Source organism: Ranitomeya variabilis, chromosome 5, assembly GCF_051348905.1.
Source record: "Ranitomeya variabilis isolate aRanVar5 chromosome 5, aRanVar5.hap1, whole genome shotgun sequence".
Lineage (NCBI taxonomy): Eukaryota > Metazoa > Chordata > Amphibia > Anura > Dendrobatidae > Ranitomeya > Ranitomeya variabilis.
This window is the reverse complement of record NC_135236.1, coordinates 147,671,856-147,684,591: the sequence shown is the minus strand read 5'-3', so window position 1 is coordinate 147,684,591 and position 12,736 is coordinate 147,671,856.

Sequence of the window (12,736 nt, the reverse complement as noted above, 5' to 3'; positions counted from 1 at the left end):
CTGTCTCCATTTTTAGATTAATGGCTGATGCAAGAATGCACCATTTTGAGACCAGAATCCCAAAGGTACACTCTACTGTTCTTTGTGCCCTGGTCAGTCTGTAGTTAAAAATCCTTTTAGTGTGGTTCAAGTCACGACTGGAATGGGGCTTCAGTAGGTTTTCACACATCTGAAAGGCCTCATCACCAACCATAACAAATGGCATTGTTGGACCTTGAGTGTTGGGGAGTGGTCGTGGCCATGGAAAATAAAATTTTTTGCCATACACACGGTGGCCCATATCAGAGTTCTTAAAAGTCTGGGAATCGTTGCCTTGGGCAAAAGCTCCAATGTCCACAGTGATGAAGCGACAGTTCACATTGGCTATTGCCATGAGCACAACAGAAAAATATTTTTTGTAATTGAAGTACTCCGATCCTGTTCTGGCTGGTTTGATAATGCGGATGTGCTTTCCATCCATCGCTCCCAAACAGTTGGGGAAATCACACACACTCCAGAATTTTCCCGCAATTTCAATCCACATGTCCATGGTGGGTAGGGGAATAAACTCATCCCGGAGTACATTCCACAAAGCCGGCAGGTATCTGCAACTATTCCAGACAGGGTGGAAATTCCAAGACGGTATTGGAAGTGGAGGGATGATAAACTCTCTCCGGTTGCCAGAAATCTGGAAGAAAAAAAAAACAATTACTATCAATTCTATTTATGGTGTTGTTATGCTAAAGACATAAAGGAAAATACAAAAAAAAACCCATGTCAAAACACCCAAAATTAGCAATGCTATTGGTTTAGATTTGTTACGTACCTTAATGTAACCAGCAGGTGTTCCTCTGGTGGAATCGCTCTACGGAGCTGGGTGTCCTGTCTCCGTATGGCTCCTTGGACACGAGCAAGCAAATCCCGGAACGAGTCTTGCGACATCCTTGTATATTCCGGGAATTTTTCCAGGTTGTCATTAAGCTCGCCATACAGCGTGTGATAGGCTCCACGGCTCTCACGTAATTCAATAGTGGGGTGTCTCCAAAAACGCCTACGACGTCTCCTTCTCCATCTTTCGCGATTTCTGTCTTGCTCCCAAGCAAACGCACAGGCAAGAAACAGCTTGATGGATTTAAGAATCCAGGTTGAAATAAAAGCTCTCCATGTGAAGATCCATCATGACACAGGATACAGTAGCACACTGTTAATATTTCAGCAGCCCTAGGGTCTATATATAGAGATCCCATAATACACGCCCTCTGTAGTCCCATTGGCAGTGTCTGGTTATCTAGATTTTTCTCCTGTCAAATTCGTCACCATGCGCACCAAAAATGCAAACGCAGGAAAAAATGCATTGAGAAGCATGCAAACGCGGCGTTTTTTTAACTGCACGCGTTCCCGCATGCGTCTAAAAAACACCGCGTTTGGACGTGTTTCTATGCGTTTTTTTCCTGCACTTGCGCATGCGGATTAAACGCTGCGGATTCTAACGCAAATGTGAAAATAGCCTTAGTGCTTGTAAAATTTGACATAAGTACATAAACATAGGATTATCCAATAAGTAATGACTCCCTATATCACTAGACTTCTTAAAGCAATAAATTCAAGTGATTTATTCTATTAAGAAGTCTAGTGATGTAGGGAGTCATTACTTATTGGAAAATCCTATGTTTACGTGCTTAGATCGAATTTTACAAGCACTAACCGCATGAACATTTTTTTCAAAAATTGGATTTTATTAACCCCTTCATGACCTTGGGATTTTCCATTTTTCCGTGTTTGTTTTTCGCTCCCCTCCTTCCCAGAGCCATAACTTTTTTATTTCTCTGTCAATTTGGCCATGTGAGGGCTTATTTTTTGCGGGACGAGTTGTACTTTTGAATGCCATCATTGATTTTACCATGTCATGTACTAGAAAATGGGAAAAAAATTCCAAGTGCGGTGAAATTGCAAAATAAGTGCAGTCCCACACTTGTTTTTTGTTTGGCTTTTTTGCTAGGTTCACTAAGTGCTAAAACTGACCTATCATTATGATTCTCCAGGTCAGTATGAGTTCATAGACACCTAACATGACTAGGTTATTTTTTATCTAAGTGGTGAAAAAAATTCCAAACTTTGCTTAAAAAAAAAAAATTGTGCCATTTTCCGATACTCGTAGCTAGGGTTGAGCGACTTTTATTTTTATAGGATCGGTTCGGGTTTCACGAAACCCGACTTTCTCAAAAGTCGGGTCGAGTGAAATCGGCCGATCCTATAAAAAAGTCGGAGTCGGGGTCGGCCGAAACACGAAACCCAATGCAGTGCAATGGGATACTATGGTTCCCAGGGTCTGAAGGAGAGGAAACTCTCCTTCAGGTCCTGGGATCCATATTTAAGTGTAAAATAAAGAATAAAAATAAAAAATATTGATATACTCACCTCTCCGACACAGCCCGATGTAACCGGCAGCTTCGGTACCTCAGAATGAGCGCTTGAAAGACCTTAGATGACGTCGCGGCCTGTGATTAGTCACGTGGCGGTCACGTGACCGCCACACGACCAATCACAGGCCGCGACGTCATCTAAGGTGTTTCAAGCGCTTGAAACACCTTAGATGATGTCGCGGCTTCTGATTGGTCGCGTGGCGGTCACGTGACCGCCACTCGACCAATCACAGGCCGCGACATCATCTAAGGTCTTTCAAGCGCTCATTCTGAGGTACCAAAGCTGCCGGTTACATCGGGCTGCGTCGGAGAGGTGAGTATATCAATATTTTTTATTTTTATTCTTTATTTTACACTTAAATATGGATTCCGATACCGATTCCCGATATCGCAAACATATCGGAACTCGGTATCGGAATTCCGATACCAGATTCAGAAGATCGCCGACCTCATGGCCGACCCCACACAGGGGTCGGGTCGGGTTTCATGAAACCCGACTTTGCCAAAAGTCGGCGACTTCTGAAAATGGCCGACCCGTTTCGCTCAACCCTACTCGTAGCGTCTCCAATTTTCATGATCTGGGGACTTTTGAGGGCTTATTTTTTGTGTGCCGAGATGGCGTTTTTAATGATACCATTTTGGTGCAGATACATTCTTTTGATCGCCCGTTATTGCATATTAATGCAATGTTGTGGCAACCAAAAAAAGTAATTCTGGCGTTTCAAATTTTTTTCTCGCTATGCCGTTTAGCGATCATTTTAATGCTTTTTTATTGATAGATCGGGCGGTTCTGAACATGGCAATGCCAAATATGTGTAGGTTTGATTTTTTTTGTATTGATTTATTTTGATTGGGGCGAAAGGGGGGTGATTTAAACTTTTATATATTTTTTTATTTTTTTCACATTTTTTTGTACTTTTTTTTCTACTTTTGCCATGCTGCAATAGCCTCCATGAGAGGCTAGAAGTTGGCAGAACTCGATCGGCTCTGCTACATAGCAGCGATCATAAGATCGCTGCTATGCAGCAGAAATGCAGGTGTGCTGTGAGCGCAGTTCACAGGGTGGCGCTCACAGCTACCGAGGATCAGTAACCATAGAGGTCACAAGGACCTCTATGGTTACTATTCAGAAGCGTCGCTGACCCCCGATCATGTGACGGGGGTCAGCGATGCGCTCATTTCCATCCGCCAGCAGCATTTAACTAGTTAATAGCGGCGGGTGAATCGCGATTTCACCCGCCGCTATTGCAGGCACATGTCAGCTGTTCAAAACAGCTGACATGTCCCGGCTTTGATGCAGGCTCACCGCCGGAGCCCTGCATCAAAGCGCGGTATTTGACCTCGGACGTACTATCCCGTCCGAGGTCAGAAAGGGGCTTTTAATGGTGATTTCTCCTCTGTCCTAAATTAGCAACAAGATACCAACTTATCTAAAAGAAAATAATATTGTACACATATATTTTGCCAAGAATATTCCTGTGTTTGCATATCCATTTGGTGTATACCCACTGCAAAACATATAAAAAATGTTTTTTTAAAGTGTTTGTTCTACAGTGTTCAATAAAGATTCTTGTAATTTTTTACTTGGCATCTGCTTCCTATGTATTTATAGGTATTGTATTTAATGTGGAAGTGTCATTAATGGCTAGGCCAACCTTTGTTTATTTTGTATACCAATTACATGTCTGCAGGAAAAAAAACTATTCAGGCGATGAAGTATGAAGTGATGGCACAGGAGGATGAGAAGTAGGGCCACTTCACACCATTATCAGGCTTGTCATCCACACATGGCTCAGAGGGTAGTTTACTGTCCCAACAGCAACCAGGTACCCAACTGTACAGCCAGGGGACAATTTGAGAAGATGAGGAAGAGAAGGATGAACAACTGTGTTCACAGCAGGGTGGCACTCAAATTAGCTGGGGCGTCCTTGGAGCATGGCTGGTTGGATAAAGAGGACCCAGACCATACACCTCCCACCAAAGACAGCTTATCGTTGCCATTGGCAGCACTCTTGTGTAGTGATGAACTAATTTGTTCTGGAAACGATCGCCAAACATAAATTCTTCACAAATATGGCACATTCGGATTTTACCAGATGCTTCCCGCCCTGGAAAGTGAGCCTTGAATGCTGGAGTATTGAAACATGCTTTTATACAACCTTAAGAGAGCTTTTCCCCAGGATAGCAGTGAAGTACACAGTTCGCATCGCAACTCTAGACTTCCAACCTCCGGTCAGTTCATTGACCCCAAAACATTAGCAGCAGTAGTGTAAGTGGAAGAAGCAATTTCTGTGAGTCCTTTAACACTCTTTTTTAGACTAGCTCATGCACCAGCACAACAGCGTCCAAGTCTTACACGTGGTGAACGAATGGAGACAATGGTGCAGGAGTATCTAGAATTGAATATCAATGCCATCAGGAAGGGTTTGGACCCTTTCACATTTTGGTCTTCTAAAATAGATGAGTGGCATGAGCATGCATCACAAGCCTTGGAGGTTTTATTGTGCCTGGCAGCCAGCGTTCTCTCAGAATGTGTCTTCAGTGTTGTTGGTGGTAACCTGACGGACAAGTGCAGCCGGCTGTCCCCTGAAAGAGTAGACTGCCTAACTTTCATCAAGATGAACAAGTCATGGATCTCCAAGGATTTTTGCACCCCAATCACAGACTGTGCAGACTAACTGATATTGCATTTTGTAGTATGCTGCATTAATGTCACATAACTGCACTCTGTGATATCATTAGTGCGGCTTCTGTGCCTCACTAGTGAACACTCCTGGTTGGGTGTCCATTTGCTGGAATGGGTGTAGTGGAAGACCTGTCAGTCACTATTATACTATTTCTACTCTCATGAAATTTACGCCACTTCTGTTGTGTAAGGTCTTCATTTGTTTAAATGTGAACACTCCTGATTGGTGTCCATCTGCTGGATTGGACGTAGTGGAAGGCCTGTTGGTCCCTATTGTACTATTTGTACTGTGGTGAAATTTACGCCACTTTGGTATTGTCTGCCAATATTTTTTGGAAATGTGAACACTCCTGTTTGGGTGTCCTTCTGCTTGATTGGGTGTCGTGGAAGACCTGACAGTCCCTATTATACTATTTCTACTCTAATGAAATGTATACCACTTCTGGGGTGTAAGGCCCTCATATATTTAAATGTGAACACTGCTGGCTGGGTCTCCTTCATATGTGTTGCCTGTAGCAGTAGACCTCCAAGACCATCAGGCCTCCACTTCCTTGGACTCAACTACCCGTGTTACTATCCTCAGGGCCGTCGTTAGTGGCAGGCATAAATGTAAATATAATTTGGCCTGCACTCTAAATTTAGATCGGGGTGCTGGTGAGACAGACCGTAAGGTCTAGTATCAGTATTATTGAAATCCACCGCACTCCCTGTGTGGAATATCTTAGAAACAAAAGGATTTTTTGAAACTTGCTAATTTATTCAAGTGAAAAACAGAAAATCAAATGTGACAGATCAAATAGTAGGCAGTATAAGCGGTGATTTGACGTTTCGACCCTCCCGGGTCTTACTCTAAAGTCGCACTTAAACAAGGATTTATGAGTGGCTCTTATGGTAACGTGGATGTTATCCCTGTAGTGTCAAGGGGCTTGCTGAGGAATAGCAGCGATGGCATCAGCGTCTTGCTGCTGTTTGCATATGCGATTTAAATAGAAAGTTGGTATGTCACTGGAGACAACCTTTTTTGCAGGTGCCAATGTATCAGCCTTAAATTGCTGGTAAGTTGTATGTAGTTTAACGGATTTGCCAGTTCTGGATAAAGCCTTGTAGAGGGGTAACAGCGGCGCATCTGCGTCTTGCTGGTGGACATGTAGGCTTAGTACCCTTAGTGGATGGGGGATAGCGCTCCTGCGTCCTGTGGGAAGGCAGACCAGGCAGCTGCCTGGGGCCCCCGCTCCCCCAGGGGCCCCCAGCTAGCGGCAAGTCATGCAGCCGCTATGGGGCCCCTGTGAGGCAGGGGGGCCCGCCTGCTGCCAGCACCGACTCCCCCGCCGCATTGAACTATACCGGCGTCTGCCGGTACAGTTCAAAGCAATGATGGAGGAGAGAGCATCACCTGACGCTCCCTGTCCCATCATTCCCCGCTCTGCCTCTGACACTGTGGGTGCGTGTCATCGCACACTCACTGTGTGCCAGGCAGTGCGGTGGCAGCCGCTGACACAGGAGCAGGGAGCAACGTGGGCATGAGGAGAGGTGAGGAGCTTGTGTTTTTTTACTGGACTGTGGGACCATTCTTGGGAGGGGAGGGAAGGGGGGTGTGAGCTGTATACTACTGTGTGGGCAGTGCTGTATACTACTGTGTGGGCAGCGCTGTTTACTACTGTGTGGGCTGTGCTGTATACTACTGTGTGGGAAGTGCTGTATACTACTGTGTGGGCAGTGCTGTATACTACTGTGTGGGTTGTGCTATACACTACTGTGTGGGCTGTGCTCTATACTACTGTGCGGGCAGTGCTGTATACTACTGTGTGGGCAGTGCTGTATACTACTGTGTGGGTTGTGCTTTATACTACTGTGTGGGCTGTGCTCTATACTACTGTGTGGGCAGTGCTGTATACTACTGTGTGGGCAGTGCTGTATACTACTATGTGGGCAGTGCTATATACTACTGTGAGGGCTGTGCTATATACTACTGTGTGGGCAGTGCTGTATACTACTAGGAGGGCAGTGATGTATACTACTTTGTGGGCAGTGCTGTATACTACCATGTGGGCTGTTCTGTATACTACTGTGTGGGCTGTGCTATATACTATGTGGCTGTGCTATATACTGCTATATGGGCTGTGCTATATACTATGGGGGTATATTATATTCTATGGGGGAGGTTGTGTTATATACTGTGTGGCTGTGTTATATATTTGGGGGGTACATTATACATTATATTCTATGGAGAGGGCTGTGTTATATACTATGGGGGCGGTATTATATTCTGGGGGGCTTTATTAGATTTTATGAGGAATGATTGTATCATACTCTTTGATGGGGCTATATTATATTCTATGGGGAGGTGGGCTGTATTATATCCTGTTCGGGGCTACATTATATTCTCTGGGGGGCTCTATTATATTCATATTCTATGAGGGGTGATTGTATCATACTCTATGAGGGGGCTACATTATACTATATGGGGGGCTGCATTATATTCTATGGGAAGGTTACATTATACTCTGTGGGGGGTTACATTATACTCTGTGGGGGGTTACCTTATACTCTGTGGGGGGTTACATTATACTCTGTGGGGTGGCTGCATTATACTCTGTGGGGTGGCTGCATTGCACTCTGTGGGGTGGTGGCTGCATTATACTATATGTGGGCTGAATTATACTGTATCAAGGACTATGGGGAATACATTGTACTATATGAAGAACTATGGGGTGCATTATACTATGGGAAGTGAATTGTACTAGATGGATGACTATGGCGGTACATTATACTATATGGAGCACTGTGAGGAGTGTATTATGCTATGTGGAGGACTAAAGAGTATATTTTAATATATGGAGGACTATGAGGAGTGTATTATACTATATGGAGGACTATGGGAAGTGTATTATACTATATGGAGGACTATGGGAAGTGTATTATACTATATGGAGGACTATGAGAAGTGTATAATACTATATGGAGGACTATGTGGAGTGTATTTTACAATATGGAGGACTGTGGTGCACATTATAATATATGGAGGAGTATGGGGTGTATTATACTAAACAAACAAAATGCTGCATATTCATTGGGTGATTGGATTGTTTATGCCGGAATAAAAACATTGTTCTCAGCAGGACATCGCCGGTGTAAACTGTAGATGTGCTGCTGATAACATGATAGTGTATGGTGATCTGTTAGTGATTTATTAGTGATCGTTCTGTCCCCATCATTCTTTCTCAGATGGTGGAAAGAGGCCGGAAACAAGCGTCCAACGACTTCAGTATTATCGATCAAACTTGTTTAGCGGCCTAAGATCAGCACATGTAAATACAACTGAAATGCTTCTGTGTGATGTGCAATATGTTAACATTTGGGGCCCCATTTTAAACTTTGTCTAGGGCCCCACTGCCTAAAACCGGCCCTGACTATCCTTAATTTTTTCTTAGATTGGTAGTCTACAAAATGGATATATGTGCCACCTGAGTTTGGCTCAGCATGAAAGCAGGTAGAGGTGCTACATGTCGTATTAGGGTTCCCAGCAAAGGAGGCCCTACACTGATCCCTCACCAACCTCGTCTTACTGTAATGTTCAATTGAAAGCTGTAAATGCTGTCCCAGACCCCGATACCTCATGCCTGGCTGATTGCTGCAGTGGCATGCTAAAATTTGCACTGTGGGTGAATTGAGGCCATTTTCCTGGTGTCTGTCCCTCATTCGATGTGTTTTGGCAGCATTTGGGGCCGTTATAAGGTGTTGTGCATGTGTTTGTTTTTTATTATCATTGACATGAATGGAGTTCGGTTATGTTCGGTGAATATTAGACGAATTAATCGGTGAATATGGCAAATTCGGCATCATAATCCAAACTGAACATTGAACTATTCGCTCATCTCTACTCATAAATAGTGTTGAGCGATACTGTCCGATGCTTGAAAGTATCGGTATCGGAAAGTATCGGCCGATACCGGCAAAGTATCGGATCTAATCCGATACCGATACCCGATACCAATACAAGTCAATGGGACACCAAGTATCGGACGGTATCCTGTATGGTTCCCAGGGTCTGAAGGAGAGGAAACTCTCCTTCAGGCCCTGGGATCCATATCAATGTGTAAAAGAAAGAATTAAAATAAAAAATAGGGATATACTCATCCTCCGACGCAGCCTGGACTTTACCGCCGTAACCTGGAGCCGTTGTACCTAAGAATGCGCGCTTGAAGGGCCTTAGATGAGGTCACTGCGCTCTGATTGGTCCGTAGCGGTCGCGTGACCGCTACGCGACCAATCACAAAGCAGTGACGTCACCTAAGGTCTTTCAAGCGCTTGAAATACCTTAGAAGACGTCCGCAGCTTCTGATTGGTCGCGTAGTGGTCGCATGACCGCTACGCGACCAATCACAAAGCAGTGACGTCTTCTAAGGTATTTCAAGAGCTTGAAAGACCTTAGGTGACGTCACTGCTTTGTGATTGGTCGCGTAGCGGTCACGCGACCGCTACGGACCAATCAGAGCGCAGTGACCTCATCTAAGGCCCTTCAAGCGCGCATTCTTAGGTACAACGGCTCCCGGTTACGGCGGTAAAGTCCAGGAGCTGCCGGAGAGGTGAGTATATCCCTATTTTTTATTTTAATTCTTTATTTTACACATTGATATTAATCCCGATACCGATTCCCGATACCACAAAAGTATCGGATTTCGGTATCGGAATTCCGATACCCGCAAGTATCGGCCGATACCTGATACTTGCGGTATCGGAATGCTCAACACTACTCATAAACTAATACATGCTGCTGTGCCTGCTTAACCCTCAACAAATTTCCTGTATTGTTAGCAGTGCTGATTATTTGGTAGCCTTTCTGCTTAATCCTCTCTACAAGGACAACTAACCATTATTACCTCCATCACTTTAGCGTGATCGCATTATCCATGACTACAAAAACACGCTGGTAGAGAATCTCCTGCTGGGTTTCTCATCTGACAGTGAAGGTGTAACAAGGGTACCGGAGAGGGGTAGTTGTGGATGGGTCACTTAAAGGCATAGTTCTGCGACAGACTTCACTGAGCACACGGTCAGCGAGCACCCCTGGTCCCTTGTACTTATAAGATGTAAATGGTGCAGTTTTTCCCCACAGTTCACCAGTTCTCCTCCTTGGTCACTGCAGTCCAACAAATAAGAGTCCAGGGTCACTGCTGGGGATCCAACAGGGAAAACTTTTATTTTGTTGCTTTTCATAAAAAGGTGTTGGAACAAGGAAGAGTAGTAGAAACAAGGCACATCAGATTCCTGTTCTTTCCCTGACACTATCCATGGGCCGTACCCACAACATCCACAGTAGGGGGATGTACAGTCCTCCAACCGCTGGTATCTGGGTACCAGAGACCCCTTCAGCGGAGGCCCTTTTCAGTCCTGGGGACCTGTGTTGTAAGTCCTTAGATTCTTGGTGGAAGTCCTCAGCCCAGGGCAACAGACCTCTCCCATCCAGTGGTTCTGGCAGTGCCCTACCTATTAGCACATCTGCTCTGCTAGATGATCCAGGCAGAACTGAGGAAGTTGCAGCTTCCTCCCACCTTGTGGCTGCTAGCCCAGCCCCTCTGCTGCTGCTGGTCAGCCACAATATTAACTATTGCCTGTCCCTAACTCTACACATTAAATAGGAACATGGAACACAATAACAGTTTTCATAACATTAATGCCATCTCAATACAGTAACAGACATTATGCATTGCAAACACAGCACATACATTATAGTGAAGTGCATGGGGAGTCTTATGGAGGAAGGAGAACATAACTGAGGGGACCTGCCACCCCCTTACAAGGGCTCAGTGGAAGAACAAGGTAGAGACAGAGGAAGTCGCCAATGCAGCTGGAGCACTGACTGTCATGAGGGTGTCACGTCCCCTCTGGAAGACCTGGAGTTAGAAAGTGACGTTGGGTGATGAGTCTTAGGTCCTCTTTTGAAAGGGTGTGATTCATGTCCTATTTTAAATGGATTTCCTTTCCTTCAGTTCGGAGGTTATGAACTCTTTCCATGCTGGCTCAGACCATACAGCCGGCTTGTTCTCAGCTGCAACTGCTTATCAATTACTCCCTCTATATATACTGGCTCTAGGGGTTTGGTTCTAGCTTGTGAAAGAGTCATCTTCCCATGCTAAGTGCTAAAGCTGAGTAGCAGGTGTCTCAGTACTAATTGTGGTTGTAGTTATCTGTTGTTTGCTGCAGTATATGTGAGTTTATCTCCATGTCCCTATTCCTGTTTAGTTAATTCCTCCCTGTCTTTATCCTCCTCCCTATTTTTGGTGAGTGCTTTAGTATGAAAGTGGTTTTCTGTTATCCCTGTTTTGTCTTTGTGTTTTGTTTACCTTACATTTTTGTCCCATGTCCTATGGGGTGGTGGACGGAACGGATTAGGGTTTAACAGAAGTACAGTAAGGTCAGAGAGACGGGCCTCTCTACTGTCAAGAATACCATTGGGACAGGAGTAGTTGTGTGCACACTGTGCATTTTTGTGGCCTTTTTTTGCACATGGAAAAAATGCTAGGAAATTCTTATGCCAGCAAAGTCAATGAGAATCCTGAAGTGCTGTGCACATGATCCAAAATTTTCCTTTCTGGTTTTGTGCTGCTTTTAAATCTACAGCATGACAATTCTTTGTGCATTTTTGCCTCGTTTTTTACCCATTGACTTCAAATAAGTTAGTCAAATATGGAAACAAAAATGAAGGTATAAAAACGTTTGCGGATTTGCTGAGTTTTTACGGACTGCATATCGAGTGTTTCGCATGCTGTCATCTGTGTGATAACGCGAGAAACACCTGTGAGGCGGTTCTGATTGGTGGTAACAATCTCACCAGAAAGATCATTACCATTGGTCAGAGTGCTGTGGGGTCATGCTGTCAGATGTCAACGTGACCCCGCAGATGTGGCTGGCTTGCGGTAAAAAGCCACCGGCGTCACCTGATGAGAGACTACTACTTTCATCAGTCAGCGCCTGCTGTCATTGATTACAGCAGAAGCAAGTCGCGCCTGTGCTCAAAGCAAATAAAAAATAAAATAAAGAAATAAATATTGACATGAAAATAAAATAACACAATGTCAATGTCAACTGGAAAAAGAAAAAATAATAAACCACCATAGCTCTCACCTATCCGTTGTAATCCATAATTTCCCACAAAGATTTAGATCGCTTTTATAGCAGTCACACCAGCTGATTCGACTGCTCTACCCGGCAGCTGGTGACACACTGACTAGAAATTGTAATCACTCCTGCAGTATACAGTGTTGAGCTGCAGTGAGAAATTTCATCAGATGATGAGTAGTGTTGAGCGATACTTTCCGATATCGGAAAGTATCGGTATCGGAAAGTATCGGCCGATACCGTCACAGTATCGGAATCCAATCCGATACCGATACCCGATCCCAATGCAAGTCAATGGGACTCAAGTATCGGACGGTATTCCTGATGGTTCCCAGGGTCTGAAGGAGAGGAAACTCTCCTTCAGGCCCTGGGAACCATATAAATGTGTAAAAGAAAGAAGTAAAATAAAAAATATCGCTATACTCACCTGTCCGACGCAGCCGGGACCTCAGCGAGGGAACCGGCAGCGTTGTTTGTTTAAAAATCGCGCTATTACTTGGTTACGTCAATTCCCGGCTTGTGATTGGTC